Source organism: Mercenaria mercenaria, chromosome 8, assembly GCF_021730395.1.
Source record: "Mercenaria mercenaria strain notata chromosome 8, MADL_Memer_1, whole genome shotgun sequence".
Taxonomy (NCBI): domain Eukaryota; kingdom Metazoa; phylum Mollusca; class Bivalvia; order Venerida; family Veneridae; genus Mercenaria; species Mercenaria mercenaria.
Window position 1 is genome coordinate 12,167,825 of NC_069368.1, and position 19,451 is coordinate 12,187,275.

Sequence of the window (19,451 nt, forward strand, 5' to 3'; positions counted from 1 at the left end):
TGCAGTTATTGCTCGGAAATGAAGTGTGACGTACGGACAGACGGACGGACAGGGCAAAAACAATATGTCTCCGGGGGGAGACATAATTATTCAACAACTTACATTTTGGTGCATAAAACACTTCAAATCCTTAGTCTTACTATCATCCAAAGCAGCGAAATTAAGACAATATTGCTATGAAAAAGATGTATTATTAAACTTGTATCAATGGATTGAATGCAAACATTATGCTGAAAGCTTTGTGCTTTTTGTGTGTTACAACTTCCGGTGTCAAACTGTTGTTGAATCTAATGCACACTAACTGACTAACAATAAGTTTCATTGTTTTCTTGGAGTACAATTCCATCAAATGATCTCGATAATAACAAATTCAAGTAGGCAATAACCGTGGCTTTCATGATTATGTTTAATAAATAATACAACAGTTTTCCACATCATCCGTGCTCTTTTATTGGAAATAGAACTTCTGAAATATGTAGATTTCTATTAAACCGTCATGTGAGCTTTTAAGTAGTCTATTAATATGTCACTGTAAATACCAAACATGAGTATTTGTGCATTGGAACAAAAGTCTTTTACAAATTGTTTATATAAAATCATGATTTATTCCAATTTTATGCGGTTATTAATACTTTAGGAATCTCTGTATTTATACGATACATTGGATAGGTGATTAACACATGAAAAATTGTCGCTGGAATTTTGAATTAATTTTTTTATTTACATTAGTTTATAATTAAACGTTAACAAATATTGTTTGTAGTAAGGAAACAAACCTTTACTAATTAAAAATATGTTGTACTGTGACAGCTGAACTGGTGATAAGATATTTGCCATGATTGTGTCATTGCCGTTATAATCTGAAAAGTAGATCCCTCGGAAGCACCGAGAACAATGCAAACAGTGAAAATTGCAGACTCGGTTTGATTGAGTCTGTTCATGAGCAGTAATGGAAAATGCAACACTGCCCACGCCCCTAGCACCGGCTTAAGCAGTATTCAATCTTTAAATCTAAATGAGTTAAAATCATGATCCCGAAGGACCAGAAAATATAACAACACTGAGATGAAGTCGGGGCGACTTTTTACGGCCGCCACACATAAGCCTTCTAAATTGAAGCAGATTTATGCACAATGCACATGATTAGCACGTATGTCTATGACTTCAAGTATTATTCACATAAAATTTAGAAAACACATTAAGTACAAAACTTTTCATGGTTATCAGGAAGAAAAAAGGATCGATATGCATTTCTCATCACCAGTGACAAATGACACGATGACATGTATGGAACATTGTTAAATGTGCTTCAATAGCTTTCAGTAATTGGAAAGCTAACTCTAGCCATGGGGTGTCCTATTCACTGAAAAAGCATGTCTGAAAAGATTTGTAAATTGAATCAGATTTTGATAAAAGATAACTGTACAATTTCCACCCACCCGTATTGCAACATCATGTCAATGTAACATGATTTATCCGTCAATGTGAAGCTACAGTCATAGAGACAGAAAATGCAAAAGTGAGTACAACCTAATTTGTCAATGTCAATTTGTTTTTGCAATAACAATTAGATACAAATATGTTCTCATTTTTATAAATAACATATGTAATTATCATGATAATAGTAACATAAAGGAACAAAAAAGAAAACACACACTTGTTTTGTAGTACAAAACAGAGAAATACTACCATTATAATTACATGATTGTTAGTGATGTATGAGCGAAGAAACTATACATCAATAGTTATGCTGGACACTGGCCTACACAGACAACTGAGTTTGCAATGAGTGTTTGATGAGTATTTGTATGTCATTGCCTCCCTTGCTTTCTTGGCAAAATGACGAACGATGAAAACAGAAAATACACAATGGAAAGCACTAGTTCAGCGAGATCCTCCAAAAAGTTACTTGAAAAAAACAAAAAAGGAGTTATTTTTACCTTTCATTTCTATATATACATAGAGGATATTTGTTTGTTTGCAGTGAGATATCAAAATATATCATCACCGATAAGGGAGACAATTGAATATTTTCACGAATTATTTTATTTTATGCTAGTTTGTGAATATTAACGAATTTTCTGTTTATTACGTGCATAAATGTTCATATAAATCCAATATTTCACTGACGAAATTCGGATTTATTTAAGCTAACCGTGTTACATATGACACATCCGTAATTACATGACACTTGCACATTAATATCGATATAGTGGTGATTAGTTCATTAAATCAACACGACGCCATTTGTTTTAAAAACAAAACTGCATTTAAATATTTTGTGTAACAATACAGTTCCGCGTGTAACAGAGACATTGACAAATGCCGTAGTTTAAGTTGAAGCATATTAAAACTTTTCGGGTCAATCCGTCAGTTCGTTGAAAACGGAAGCTTGCTTTGTTTACCAAACACACGCTGAAGGTCAATTGAAAAAACACACGAACAATCTAAACAACTGTGGAATATGCGTAAGTCCTTGGAAAATCAAGCTGCAGAATTAAATATCATCATGGATTCAATAGAAATAGCTAGGAATATTGATCTAGAGCTGCATAGCATAACAAATGGATGGAAGTTGGAACACTGGCTGGGCTTGAGTTGGTCTTGCCCTCTTGGAGTGGGAATACTTCGACGAAAATGCTGGCAAATTACGTAGGTTGAGTTGATGTCTTGTGATAATTAACTAGACAACACCAACTAAATGTGTTGCCGCCAGTAAATCTATCCACACGATAGTGAACCAATGGAAAAAGTTGAGGAAACACACATATATCTGTAGCTACATGAATGGCAGGCCTAGCAACCAAGCTGACAAAGATAACATTATTTCTTAAAAATTGCAAATTAATTAATAGCTAGCTTGTTCTATATAGATTGTCTAGCAGTTCATGATTCGTGTATGCTTGAGTATTAGTAAAATCCAGTAATTTTAAGGCAGCAAAGGGAGGTAATTAAAGAATATATTTCAAGGGAGATAATTTATCTGGAAAAAAAAAGAAGTTCGGCACTGTGAGTGATATCAATTTATATCTCACTGCTATTTTTCAGCATTTCACCAACAAGCATAAAATAAATCAGTGTTTTGGACGTAGTCGAAACAAGATACAGTAATTGTACAAAAGCAAGGACCAGGCTATGTGCGCGGGATGACGGCAAATGTTGACATGTCTACGAAAGCGTTTAAGTGTGTGTCAAAATCATTGCTATGTTAAAGAAACTAATGTCGAAAGGATACTGGTGTAACATAAGCGTCAGTGAAATATACGGATGCAGGGAAATATCAGTTTTCGTCATAATAAACCTTTAATAACAAAATCTGAAAACATTGTTTATTGCAATGTATCAATGAATTATCAGTAACTAAACTTATGACAGGCATATGTATAATGTTAAAGAAGCTTGGAGACACGGCGACATACATTATACAGTATTTCAGGCTGATGCACATGGATCTGTTGCGATACCAATTCAGTTTGGTCTCGCGTAATGGTTGACAGGTTACTGAATACTATTTTTTTCTTTCTCACTAAGGGTGGCCAGAGATGTCTAAATTAAATTGTGGGAGTAGTCATGACATTTCGGTAGAAAAAAATGGAGAAATTGCTGTGTTTGTTAAACTTAATTTTCGTATTAGAAATAATACCAGGTCATTGCAGTGTGATTTTGATGTATTCTTGCAGCTATTAGCAAATGTGCCAAGAAAATATCTGCAACAAGATATATGTCTCTACTTTTCTCTTCGTTTTATGTCAGTTTTAGAATAGTTTTTTAAAATGAGGCCAGGATTTGTACTCTAACATTGGTCTAGCGATGTATGGCAGCTCTGTGAAAATTGTCCATTTATATATTTTATAATGAACATAAATGGGAATTATTTTTAGGTCTGCTATTATGTTTTTCACTTTAATGATCCTATACTTGTAATTAAATCGGTATATGTTATAGGTGTCGTCTTATTCCAGTTGAACACTTTTAATTTCTTAGACACGTCTTTCTTCCTATTTGATAAAAACAAGCTGTTTGATCATCATTCTGTTTTATTTATCAGAATATAATATTAACCACAAGCACGCTGTGTGATATTAATATCCAAAGTAGTTAAGTGTGCATTAATTGCACGTACGCTATCCAAATAAAACGGTATGATATTCTTTCAGGATTGAAGCGGTTGTCGAAGTTAATATGAAATCGGGTGTAATTTTAAACAAGTGATTTAGAAGATAAAAAACACACCTCTTGAGTTCATTGAGTTTGTTAATATGCCACTTGAGGTACTGAACATAGATTATTTCATAAATAATATTTCATAATATTTGTCTTGAATCTACAGTACAATTCGCTTTATATCCAATTTTTCCTAAACAGCTGGGACATACATAAAATGCAGGATGGAGAAAGACTTTTGTTGAAATGTTGAGTTACTCTTAAGATGTCTTTGAAACGTACACTTAAAAGAAGTTTGGGTACTGATCATACCGAAAACCAGTAATGTTTAGAAAAACGATATTTAGACGATTGAGCAAGTACACGAAGAACTACTAAAGAAACAGAAATATGTAGCGTTTGATTGAAGATTAAGTTAAGAAGGTGCTTTTATAAATTTCACTTAAGACTTACGCACATGTTATTGTAAATTAATAAGGTCACACTGAAGCAATGACAATTTGTCTTTTACATGGGAACTTTACTTTCTTGCAGATCAAAGCTATTCGATTACATGCGACTTGATCGTTAAAAGGTATGTATAAGTACACATTTTGCGCTACTTAGATGATATATATTGAAACTACATCAAGTCTGTAAGTTTAGTATGTGAACACTTCCTTGAAAAACATACCACATTCATCAAATTGAACGTCTCGCATCAGCCCCAGGCATTTCCTAGAATGTTTAATATCAATATAAAAGGTGTGTAGGTATGCGAGTACCTTACGTGATGTAGAGAAGCGCTGAAAATGGTAAGTAGTTAACTGTTAAAATTTGCAAAGAAGTATCTTCTAATACGAAAACATAAAACACTTAGAAAAAACGGCAAGTAAACTCACGAGTAGTATTTTTTTCAGTATAACATAATTTCAAGTGATTTTAAGTGGTCACAAGAGCATGTGATAGGCTCAAGAACTATAAGTCCTTTTGTTCTACCTCTCACAGTTTCGTCTAGATCTAACCTTTGCAAATATTTAAATATAATAACAGAGAGAGCGACTAGAGATATTCTTGTTTTCCGAATGATTATTTATTTTGAAGTTGACTAGAACTAATCAACGAGGGACATGGCTACGTATCAGGCTGATTTCAAAACAATAATAAAACGATGTAGCTTTGGTATGTTCTTACTATTTGTTGTGCTTACAATAACTTTTTTTTATGAATATGTAACTTAAAATCTTGTTGGAGAAAAAGGAGAAGACTATGGCTAAAAATGATTTGAACGTTTTTGTCAAGATTGCATTTTTTCGAGTCGAGGACGAATTCATTTTTTTCCAAAATCAAAACTGATCATTTGGAATGCCGTATTTGGAATACCGTCTTACTGAAAAAACATTGAATAAATACCAAAGCTGCGCTATAACAACATTCTATTGTGAATGAAACAACAACATATCTTATATTTGGAAACATGTAGGTTTCAATTACAAGTTATGCATAATGAATGAGAAATTGTCTCGTAACCCTATTGTCTCACTTTCTCACATTACCGGAGATACATTTGTAGAAACGATTCATTTACCATATTTGTACATCAGCTACAGTACATTCATAATTAAAAAAAAATAGAAAAGTACCCCAGTCTGGTTTTCAGTGATCTCATGACATACTGATGTGTTAATATGTAAATTTACGTACCTCAATGAATTTCTTCAACAGTGATCTTGATTAGATTGTCTACTCTGAAAAAGAAAACAGGAAATGAATAATCACCGCAAAAAATCTGTGAAATATGGAAAAAACTAATATAGAATTATTACGGCTTTTTCGACACAATTATAGATCATATGGCGACTTTCCAGCTTTGATGATGTAGGAAGATGGCTTTTGTATGATATATATTACAAACAATATAAGCAATATATTTTCTTTCTATAATTCAACATGAAATGCGCAAATATTAAATATGTGTTAGTATAATGGAAGCAGGTTAGGGGATATAATGTTGGCCGATCATAGTAATAGAGCCGAGTAATCACGGTATAGCGTTAAACAAATACCAGTAAATTACCTTAGAAAAAACTGCTTGTTTTAAATATTTACATTTCCAAATATCAGGCTAATTAGAAGAGATTTTATTAATATGTCACATACAGTTCTGCAATAATCTGTAAAATTCGATTTTCATTACCCTGTTTTGTGCCCTTATAATTTATTTACAATTCCAGATTTGTGTAGAAAATGAAGCACCTGTTTCTAACCGTCTGTGTGGTAATATATCAAGTATTTGTTATTGTTCGCAATTATCTTAACATTGATATAGGGAACAAACATTCCTGAACGAGATATTGGATTGTACAATCAGGAAGCACTTTTGTAGAAACATGGTCACAATGAATATTACTATTATTCATCAAATAACATTTATTATAAATCTATTTTTATTGGACCATGGCACTGGTACAGTCCTTTAATTGAAAATTCAATCACATATTATCATTATCATCATTTTTCATGATTGTTATACTACATCTCTTTTCATGCGTTCATAAGTGTTAATATTTATATCCGCTGTGGAGTGTATAATGACTAAACAAAATAAAGAAAAAGAATAAAGCAATGACAAGGTGTGGCAAGCAAAGTGGAAAACAATTTACAAATGTGTTTAATAATAAAGACATTTTACAAAGAGAGTTAATTTCTGAGTCTTGTACAGCTACCCTTATCAATTATCAAACATTTCCATCGAAATTCGTTATCCAGATATCCCGAATGTAAACATTTATAGATTGATCTGAAGGGGTCGTTTAATTCTCATTAGATTTCAGGATCGTATAATTCACTTTTATTTTAAGGCATTATCTGTATCATCTCTATTGCTATAACGCACCTGGTTGGAACAATAAATTTATTGAAATTCCAATAAAATCGTAAAGGGCTTTATAAAGTTGTAGATGTAGGCAAATATGTAAATAATCAACAATATAAATTAAACAAATTTTGTTTTATTCTTTCCATGAGCTTTGAAAATCAACAGACCAGGACATGTTCTTAATGATGTCCCAAGACTGCCAATAGACTGTATCTTTTCCTTTTATAAAACAAGAAATGTGTCACAGACACGGATGCCCACGCAACATGAGAAGGTCACAGGCATAAGCTATTTATAGTAACAACTAAGGGAAGTTAATCTTAAAAAAAAAAATCCAAAGTCGTCACAAAAATCCTTACCAGGTAGAGATAGGTTAAAATACTTCTCGAAATTGGATGTAACATGCATGTGCTACTACAGAAAAGTGGTCTTGTTTTTTCCCTACGACCAGTAATAAAAAAGGTACAATATAAGCTATTTATTGTAACAACAAAGGGAAGTAATTCTAAACTAGGGACCTGGTTCTTCTGCAGGACGTTCTGTCTCATGAGGGTATACAACTGAGCCAACTTACAAAATCCCTCCATACATGAAGAAGAAATGGCCAAGACAAAGTCATTATTGTATGTGACCTTTGGCTTCTAAGTGTGACCTTGACTTTAGACCTAGGGATCTGATTGTTGCACACGACACATCGTCTATCCATGCTTATTATTTGTGTCAAATTATTTTGAAATCGGACCATGCATTTCAAAGTTATGGACCGGACACGACCATTACCCTTTCCCGAACACACACACACACACACACTCACACACGCGCACGCGCACGCGCACGCACACGCACACACACACACACACACAAACAAACAAACACACACGCGGACAGGGGTAACACTATATGCGTCCCCCCCAACCCTCCTCCCTCCCATTTTATGGCGGGGGCATAAAAATGGGTGAAACTTTTATCCTTTGTCTTAAGAAGGCACTGGTTGTTTTCTACCACGTTTTATCCTATCCTTTAGCAAAGAAACATATCAAACTGAACCTTCAAATAGCTGCATGTCTTGTGAAAATACTAGAATAACATGAAGTTACAAGACATTCCAATAACAGTTTTACCAGTCATTGGGGCTTTTGAAGTTCAAACCACAGCGAAACCGAATCAATTTCTATAGAAAGTACAACCATCTAACTGGAAATTCATATGTTAATACTAAAAAGGTTCGTAAAGAACACATTTTTTTTTAAATTTTAAGACATATACAGACTATGTTTTATTGACCTTGACACTTTTATAATTGAAATTATAACAGTTATCATTAGTTTCACACTAGCCTTATTTTTAATATATGATTATACTGATATATAATATTATTCCTGTGTTATTTATTGACATTTTTTTCACTTATGAGCTAGAGAAATGTTACAAACTTACTGAATAAATGATTTTGAACGCAACTAAATGGGCTATGTGTAATGAAAAGAGGTATAAAATAGCAGGCGAAGTAATAATTTAAATGAAACAAACCAGTTAATACATTTTATTGTACCATTAAAATGTTCTTGAAAATAGCAAACGCAAGTAGAAAGAGATAATTTACTTCAAGATAATACGTTTTAATTTAATAATTTCACAGCTTTTAACGTCTTCTGCACATTTAATTTGAAACAAAAGTAGGGTAAAGTTAAACAAGCACCATGATGTCGTAATCACAATAAGGAGAGTCAATCTGAGAACTGATGCGCGTGCCAACTCAAAAATTCTGTACAAAAGAAACCATTTTCTGACATTTCAAGTTTTTATACTACACAGTTATATAAGCTCACAGGAACAATTAGACAAAATACAGCATATTTTGCATATTTATTAACAGACAACAGTAAATAAAAACAGTTAAAAAACTAAGGACTGATTTTTGAAACTCATGAAAAGCAGATACTTATTTTTGTAGCAAGCTTCTGTAAAAATGTAAATATAAGAATTAAATACTAATTTGTATGCGTTTATACTTCTTGCAAATCATCGAAGAACCGCTAGCGCGATTCGTAAATCTGCATGAAGTACCAATGTCGTTTATACTCGTATATGTGTACGTGATTTAGTACAAAAAACGCGTTATATATCATGAAGTGTGCGTTGACTCTTGACACCGCGCATTTAGTAATTGTTATGGTGAAAGGTCGAGATTTCAAATGTTGCATGGGTAGTATTGTACAATAAACATAGATTTATAAGTAATGCATGTAATCTGGCCCCATATATTAACTTGGTAAAATATATTTAAGCCAATTTTTGTGTTTTCATACTAGAATATAATGTGAAATGAAAATGGCTTGAAAGACTTAAAGATATGTCGTGTTGATTGTTTCGTATGTTGGTATTAATGTGTATTATGCGTACTGATGCAGGTATTTTGTTGTTTAAATCATATAGATCACTGAAGTTATCTGTTTTGAAATGGTATATACTTAAATGGTGCACTAGACTCTCCTAACAAAACGTAAAGTAGAACCGACATCTATGATATTCTTACGCGGAATGCAGTAAGTCGAAGCAGCTGTTGCAATACCGTACAACCTATTAAATACCACTTAACATTGTAAAATCTGTTTAGGCCAAAGAAAAATAAATATTTCTAGTTTAACATCTAGGAGATGATATATCATTAAACAACATGTTTATCTTGTTTTGTCAAAGTAATTACCTTAACATATAAACAGAGATTAAATAAAGGATATGTTTATACAATTTGGTTTTAACAAAACATTGATTAAAGTGTTGAACATCATGTTCAAACAACTCAACTGACACTGCCTCCTTAAACTGTATAAAAAATAAAGATAGTTTTCTTTAATAGATGCAAGTTTGTACTCTGTTCCCCATCTATCTTTCTGGCACACCTTGGGTACAATACAATTTTCCATAGTTTATATTTTTTAAGTCTCTTCACACAAAACAGGCTTGTTGTTCGAGCTACATAACAACTTCAGAAAGTTAAATATTTAGCAAATAAAAACTGTACTGCATAACCGCACCATGTCGGAACAATCATTATTTGTCCCAGTGTAAAATGTACTGCTTAAAGTTGTTCAGAAAAAAAACAAATGAGCCATGCCATGAGAAAACCAACATAGTGGCTTTGCGACCAGCATGGATCCAGACCAGCCTGCGCATCCACGCAGTCTGGTCAGGATCCATGCTGTTCGCTTTCAAAGCCTATTGCAATTAGAGAAACTGTTAGCGAACAGCATGGATCCTGACCAGACTGCGCAGATGCGCAGGCTGGTCTGGATCCATGCTGGTCGCAAAGCCACTATGTTGGTTTTCCCATGGCCCGGCTCATATTAACATAACATAATTATACTTCATTGCGCCAAAAGTATGTGCGTCATTTCGTTTTCTGTTTAGTCTTTCGATACATTGATTTTTATAAAGGGAATAACTTTATACTAAATATTTGGGAGTTTCTTTTAGTTTTGATCCAGTGTATTTTTCTAGAAAAAGTTATTGTCCTGTTACAATTTATTCACCGGAAATCGATCTAAAACCCTCAACATTGCTGAGGGATGCATGTAAAAACACAAAACGCTAGAATAACGCAACAGAAAATGTTTCTCAATAAGAAACAATGAGAGGCCGAACTGTAAGTGAAAGGTAACCACCATAAAAACAGTACTGGTCGTACGGGTGTGTAAACGAAAACATTCGAGCCTGTCGGTCTTGTCTAGTTTCAAACAGATTATTCACTACTATTACCACCACATTGCCTCTTACAGCCGTTTGTGTGTGGTGCCTGAAGTATGCGTGCTATTTAATAATCCTTGTGTATTACTACTTATTTCTTATGATCCATTGATAAACTATAAACCATTAGCCGTAAATTGTGCACAGCTGTAGAATCAAAGCCGGCGGATCTGCCATTAATTTATCCAAACATCGAGTCTTTGTCTGCGGAACGCAAATTTTATACTCTAGGAAGAAAGTTATCGCAAAAAAAGCTTGTATTCTTTTAACCATAGTTAAAACTAGAAATGAATCCATAGGGCAGGGATGTGCTTGGATGTGCTTAGGACACAGAACCGTCAGCTCTGTGAGTAATGCTAATTTGACAATAGAGCAATTATACTATGAGTAATGACGCTCTGACAATAAAACACTTATATACTAAAGTTACGGACTGGACAAGGAACATGACCATAACATATTGCATCGTCTTGTTACGGTGAAAGTTTGTTACGGTGAAAGTTTGTACTAAGTTATTTGAATATCCTTCAATGCATATAAATCATATATATATAAGGTAATTTTTTGGCCTCTAAGTGTGATATTGAACGTTGGTTTAGGGGACACAGTCGTGCACTTAACAAATCGTTTTATTATGTTGTGTAATCGTGTTATTCTGTTTGTTGAATATCTCTCTATGTGTACAAAAGTAAAACATGTAAAATAGTACCAAATTATATGAATTGATTCATAAAAATGTATTTGACCTTTAACGGTGGCCTTGAACTTTAAGCTAGGGATCTAGGTATTGCACACAACACATTATCTAGTTATGGTGAAATTATGTGCCTTGTTATTTGAATATCCATCAATTTATATAAACTTTACAGACCGGACATGAAAGATTTGAATAGCCATGCATACATAAAATGTTAAAAAATGTACACATATAATATCCATATTTAGACTGAAATGCTTCACAGTGTCATTAAAAGAAGGGATTGTCTAATGGTTAAGGTGTCGGCCGCTCTTACCGGGGCTCATGGGCTCGAGACTCAATGGGGTCACGGGCAACTTTCTCATTTGACATCAGTACTGGTATTTCCAGGAGCGGTTCAAATAAGCTTGAAGCTTTCACCACAATCGAGCTAAAATAAATTAGTATAAAAATGTAAATTCAACACATGAACTAGAAACTGCATAAACATGTCAACAGTCACTACACTCTCCTTTCATAAGGTAATGTAGGTGGACACGTTACTAGACTGTTACAATGTAGTTGTTTTCAATTCTGGATTGTCTGTTATAATGCTTTGTGAATCATCTGAATTGACAACATCATCTGCAAATTAATGAAGGGCGCAGCACTGATATAAATGTTAACGATATATTTAAATGGGTAAATGAGCACATGTAAAGTGATTACATTAGCATAATTGGGAATCATCCATTTTCTTTACCGGACCGTTTGAAGACGTATAATTATGTATCAAATAAATCGTCGTGAAATTACCTCTTCACACGTTAGGTTATAGTCAGTATTTTCTTTTCATTTTATCAAAGGGGCGCCAATTTTGCTAATTAAGTATTTTTCTGCATCAGTGATAAAAATCACAGGCTCAGACACCCGCACGGATAAGATCACATTCTATGTCTTAACTAGATCAATTCGTTTGAACAGATTTCAATAAACTTTCACTGGCTTATCTGTTAATACTGGACAAAAAGATTCACTCCCAATATGATTTTCACAAGCATCATCAAATTTAAACAACATTAGATAAAGTAAGATATTAGCATAGCTCCTGGATAACATATAATCTGTGTTAATATTCAAATTAATGTCTAATCTGATTAGGAAGCCTAACGAGTGTTGCATATTTCATTACCTCTCGTGAACACACACGATCAACAGGTCTAAAATAGTTTTATTTGGTTAAAAATATTTTACTTCTTGGCGGATTTTGGTAAAGATGTTACTGCTTGCATTTGCAAAGTAACCAAGTCTGGTATCAGACTAGAGTTGTCCGTCATTTATGTTTGTATAATCACTGTTATGTATATATTACTGTTCATTGCTATATATGCTTAATGCTGCAAAATAGACAGCATTTCTTCTTATTTCAATTTGCTATTTTGATATTTTAACTATGTTACGATTGAACATTGGTAATTCGTTTTCTGTACTGTTTTCATACGCGGACAGAGTGACAGGTCAACAGGGTTGCCAGGGCTGACAAGTCGACAGGGTCTAAAGTAGGTACAGAGGAAGATATAGCTAATAGGGTTATTAAGGTTTAAAAATCGACAGTGCAGATAATAGGTACAAAGGAAGACATAGATAACAGGGTTGACATGTCGTCAGGATAAACAAGCCGACAGGGTGAGGAAGACACAGTTGAAAAGACTTGCAGGTTGATGAGGCTGATAGGAAGACACATCTGACAGGTAAACAAGTTTACTGTGTTAGCAAAAAGACAAGCAAATCTATTTTGCGCCAGATTGAAATAAGATGTTAAAAATGCACTTTATATGAGCAGTTTATGAGAGTATTGAACTGGACACATGTGCTTTACACGTGCACAATTTCAATTAATGCTCAGTCTATAAACTTACTGTGGTCTAGTACTCCCACGTGTTTTTGTTTATTTAACAAATTGCTGTTGCAACCAATTTTATATTTGTTTCAAGCAAACTACCACACGGTTGTGCTATAGCGTTATCTTTGTGCACTTAACTGAATGAACACAAGTGTGACCTTGTTACAAGGAATAAATGGAAGAAAATCTGTCGACCTTTCTAAAATGTCAATCATGTTAACCTCCCTACCCTGTTAACCCACCGGCCTAATCAATGTGTCAACCATGTAAATCTGTCGCGCCTGTCCACCTGTCAACCTAACCTCAAAAAATTGTGCGGCTGCTATTTAATATAAACAGTCATTTTCTTTTCAGAGTCTCATAACATACTGCTTATATAAACATCATCATGGAACTAGTCACACGTGGATCACAGAACGTTAAACTGCAAAAACATAATTACTGTGTCAGTAAGAAACATGGAAAAATAATGAATTGCTGGATGAAACAATAAACCTTAGTCAGAAACCCTTTCACATTATGTAACAAGCAAATCCCGCCTTTTATTAAGCGTTATACACTGACTCAATTCTTTGATTAACTTTTCTAAACTTTATTATAGAATTGTAACTGAATCACATGGAAATCTTTATAACTTCATTACCATTAAATGCAAATTAACTGTTATCATTTCTGACAGAGTATCGGGATCCTGCAAGAAAACTATGAAATAAGAAATTCTAACAGGACCCAATTGTTTCCTATTAAACAAAGAAGACTGAAAATTGTGTACTATTATACAACAATTCATTTTTCTGACGCCACATATATTATGTCATAGCAACTTACGGCATAGCGGCGCGCTTGAAAAGAATCCGATAGAAAACAGGCAAATATTTGATGGATGTCGTCAAGGATGTAAATAATAATCCCTGACAATGTGTAAGAATTGAAATAATATACCTCAAACAATGATTTGCTCTTGGAATAAATCATTGTTAGTTGTATCTAAATGCGCCCTTGTGTTATAATTCCTTCGCAACTAAACTCAAAACAATGATTTTATTCAACGACAAATCACTGTTTGGGATATATTATTTCTTAACCCCTTAGCCTGCTACATTTCTAAAATGGACTGATCCATCATTCAATTTGGGAAATATCATTTATTATCGAAGGGGTGTTCACTGTAAATTTACTGACTGAATAGCGGACAGTGCAGACCATGATCAGTCTGCACGGATGTGCTTGGTCTGCACTGGTCGCGAAGGCAGAATAACTTGCCGCCAGCAGGCTGAAGGTTAAATAACTATATTACAATATAACCTTTGTAGCAAACTTAGAAAATGGGAAAATGGATGCAGCATTAGCGACTGAAATCACTGTAATAATTAAACCTTAGCCTGCTGGCGGCAAGTGATTCTGCCTTTGCGACCAGTGCAGACCAAGGTCAGCCTGCACAACCGTGCAGTCTGATCATGGTCTGCACTGTTCGCTAGTCAGTCAGAAAATTTGTAGTGAACACCCCTTTGAATAATAAATGGTACTGCCCAAATTGAACGATAGACCAGTTCATTTTAGAAATTTAGCAAGGTAAAATGTAATCAATGGGAAAACAATAAGAAACTTCTTTATCAATTCAAGATCTAGATTAATCTATTAAAAAGATGAGTTCAGACAGAGGTCACGAAATTGGTCGTGGTTTTTATAAGGACTGTATCCATTTAACCCTTATCCTGTTAAATTTCTATAATGAACTTGTCCATCTTTCAATTTGGGCAGTACCATTAACTGTTAAAAGGGGTACATACCAAAAAGATACTGACTGAATGGCGAACAGTGCAGATCATGATCAGACTGCACGGATGTGCAGGCTGATCATGATCTACACTGGTCGCAAAAGGAGAATCAGTCGTGTCCAACATGGTAAGGGTAAAGGTTGCATTTTCCCTTAAATAACCTAATATTAAATTTTATTGCAAGGCGTATGCACACGGACTGGTCACCAAAGTAGTTAAAATTCTTTGAAATCACTCTTTTAATAGATCAAAATAATGGTTATAAAGTATAGAAAACCAACTAAATTCACATCTTTTATTCCTGAATCCATTTCTCGGAAAGAACAGCTGAAAAAAAATCAAGTGTTCGGGTTATGGTGCTTTTCAAAAACCAACATAACTGTATTTATTATAAGCAAATGAATTTCCGCTTATATTTTGATCTCGATTTGCACATCGACCTACGTATGAAATTTAATAATTTATGCATCTTAATCATGTCTGACCAGCGTTCGGCTTTAGTCAGTATCAACTAATGCACTATTTAACATCTGGAGTCACTGCATTTTAGGTGTGTCATTCCACTTAACAGAGAAAAAAATTCTTTAATTATGCTAACATATTGCAATTGTTTCTTATGATCCATTGATATACTATAAACAATTACCTATGAAACGTGCACAGCTGTGTGATCAAAGCCGGTAATCGGCCATTAATTCAATCTAACATTCGGTCTTAGTCTGTAAAATACTTATCCAATACGTTTTATCTTATTTCTGGAAACAAGCAACAAAGAAAGCAATCGTATAATGCATGTTTTCGTCTTGTATTTGCAATAAATTGTCGTTTGTTGCGGAAATAAGGAGTTTAAAGATTGTACACAAAATATATAAACTAAATGATGTTTTTTGTACTTAGATACACGCCAAACATCCAAATTGTTAATGTGTACCTTCATCTATAGGTAAAATTCTTTATACAACAGCTGTGTTTATTTACAATGTAAACCAATTGAACAAATAAAAAGTAGAAATAGAAACACCGGAAGCATTGAATACACCAGCATAGACACATACCATAAAACATTCACTCATGAACTGCCAGTGTTCTGGAATTATATAGCCGACGTCCATCATCAAGATACACTTATATTTTCATAAAAACAGTGCAAAAAGGGTTGCGACAGGGAAATAAGGAGCGGAGGCAAAAACAGAGTACGAGATAAAAAGAAAAGGTGGAGACTGACTGAACACCGCCAACATACGAACCAACATAAGAAGCACGTAAACCTATAACAACAAAAAACAAGCATCGCCATTTGAAGAAGATTGCATTCGGGCATGCCATCCTCATGCTTACCCTAATAACAAGTTATAAAATTCAAAGCAAAAAGTTATCTCTTTTATCATGTATTTTTGTTATCCATTAAAATGGTTAAATGTAAGTCAAATATTTGAAGTATTGGCTTTATTAGATATAATCGTTTTACCAGTGTTGATCCTTTATACGAGCGTACTAAAGTTTCATTATTTAAAAATTAATGAAAATTTTATAGTATGACATTAATAAGACATGTCATCTATATGAGCAAAGAGGTTGGTAATTCTACATCTTTATTAGGACCGTTTGAAGACGTTTAATTTATACATCAAAAAATCAGCGTGAAATTAACTTTTGAGATGTGGACTATAAATAGTATTCACTTTCGTTTTATCAAAAAGCGTCAATTTGGCAAATATGAGAAATCATGTACAAAAATAAAGATCAAAAGTTTTGAGGTATAAATAGTTCAAACATCTTCCTTTTATAACTAAACAAGATCAGTTTGTGTAAGATAAAGTCTCCGTTTTTTCTGTTAACGTATTTTCATATGATCAGACGAAAAAATGATTAAATCTCTCGGGCATTCCCCAATTTATATAACAACTCTTTATCTAATAATACAGTCTTGTCTGGTGTGGCACGTGTAATATATGTACTGAACATACTATAGAAGCCATTATCACAGTCTTCTTTAATCTTCTGACCTATCGCAAAACGATGACCGTCGTAAACTAGTAATGTTTGGTAATAATGGTAAGACCCTGACGGCACCCGATTTTCCAGGGTTTTGTATATAAACTATACATTAACCATGTGGATTGGCGAAAACAAATTTGAATTTCGTCAACAGTACGTGTATCAAATTTCGAGCTAAATGATTGCTGTTATGGATAGCAGATATTAACTACAAAAGCAATATGCTATAGAAAAGTTAAGCTGTTTCTGTCCTATCAGAGGTCGATCATTGTTGATATTTTCCATGCGGAATCAGAACAAGAAAACTGTCAGAGGTACAGGCTATACTGTACAAAAGACTTACAAAAAATGTACAATCTGGAACTCGGTATCTCAAATACCAAAGGAACAAAAGCTTTACTTCGAGATAACCAAAATTCGACTTAAAATTAAAATGGGATTTTTTGCATGCATGTGTTTTCGGGGATAATCGGAAATTTGAGATAAGCGAGTTCGAGATATCGAGTTTCAACTGTATATAGTTTTCGTTTATAGTTCAAGTTACAAAAACAATATCTCGTAGATACATGTAGTTTGGTTCGATTCCTACCTGTACCCGCGAAAATAAGTGGCTAGATTACAATGCAATAGGGCAATATCTAGTGTTATGTAGTAAGTCGCTCATATAATCCCAAAAGTCAGCACAGATATCAGCCAAACCAGGTGTTCGTCTCGGAACGGTTTAAAAGTTTGGTTCAAAGTTACGAAAAAATATGAAGGTTAATAAAGTCTCCACTCCACAAATCAACACATAAGGGCAAGTTTCTGAAGGCTGTATAAAAAACTGTGTAAGCGGATACGAGATTTATGGTGTGCTTATGTTCTATTTTATTATCATTATCATTGCAATACGTATAGGCAAGTCAATCAAAGGAATGTTGAAATAAACTAATAATCTCGTTCATTTTACATGTTATGTTACGCACTTACGAAGGGCTGGATTCTAATGTTGTAATTACTTGTAGCCCAACCTATTTGCCTTTGTACCCATTACGTATCTGTAAGTGCTGTTCAGATCATATACTTAGAAGCAATAAAATATAATTAAACCCAAATTCTATTTAAATGGAACCAATGGGCATAAGAGGCCTTTCTTTATCAGGAAAATGTGGTTGCTGAGGATGGAGCATCGTTTCAAGCCAATACCGAGACTCGAATTGTCCAACTAAATTGAACTCTAATTGCTGCATAGAAAAGGTTTTCTTTGTTTTTCTTTTTGCATCCCCTTCCCCTTTACTTTTAGTAAGTTTTCGTGGCTCCCCTTTGTTTTGGCAGCCGAATCCTAAGGAGTTACTTGATTGTTTTATTTTCATGCTTGTGTGGGTGCGTTTGTATGCTTGTGAGTCTATAACGGTGCCCTACTGTTTTCTTATGTGTTGCTTGTTCGTTTTCCTATGTTATTCAGTTGATCGTAGTTGTATGTTTATCTTTGGTACATGAGTGTCTGCATTATTGTGGTTTACGTTGCAGTGCGACTGTTTCTAAAGAACACGGCATTCCCTTGTATATTTGTCCTTGTTCAACTTTCCCCTTCGGCTTCCTCCTCCCCACGACCCCATTTCGTCCTTTACTATTTCCTTCCCCTCCATCAATATTTAGCATGAATTAATATGTACTTGTTGGATGTTTGAAGCAACCCGTCTGAAATATTTTTCCATTACATCTTGTTTTTGTTGTTGGCATATGCGTGGGGCTGTCTTTTTGGTGCTGTGTGCTTCCGAGAAATCTACCCTTACCTATTATCTTTTTTAATGAAAATTTAACTTCGTATTTGTGGACGAAGTTGTACCTAGAATGTTTCCAAACGAGTACGCAAAAATATCGGTGTTTCATCAATATATCACATCTGGCCATACAGTCATATGAAAAGACACATGACTTCTTAAAACTATAAAAAAATCAATTTCATACTTCCCAAAATGATTCCACAATTACTGTACGCATCAACAATGTCCAACAGGTATATGGATAATCATGAAGAGACGACAAAAAAAGCGCACTTTAAAGATCATTGATAATATCAAGAACATATGGAAGAAAACTATTAATCAAATTTTGTCTCTTGGTCGATGCAATACAAAATGTCGCAATGAATGACAGGGTTTGAGGCATCCTATGGGGATGCTACTAAAAGTAATCCCGAACTAGACTACAGTGAAATCAATATTTGGTATTTTTCACTTTGAAAATATCAAATATATTTTTCACTTACATCCAAAAGCATAACAGAAAAAGGTTTCAACATTTCCTACAATTTCCATGCCTTTGTTGCAACATGATGTACGTCCT

The 19,451-nt window shown here is 34.0% G+C and overlaps 1 protein-coding gene across 2 annotated transcripts in view; it reads right to left on the minus strand.

Annotated features, from left to right (window-relative positions):
* The window catches only part of LOC123523042 (FMRFamide receptor-like), a 138,825-nt gene that overhangs the window by 40,180 nt on the left and 79,194 nt on the right, over positions 1 to 19,451 (minus strand). For both annotated transcript variants that reach the window (XM_045300631.2, XM_045300633.2), the window contains exon 3: positions 5,848 to 5,891. The gene's annotated coding sequence lies outside the window, so the exon portion shown is untranslated. The remainder of the gene's footprint in view (positions 1 to 5,847; positions 5,892 to 19,451) is intronic.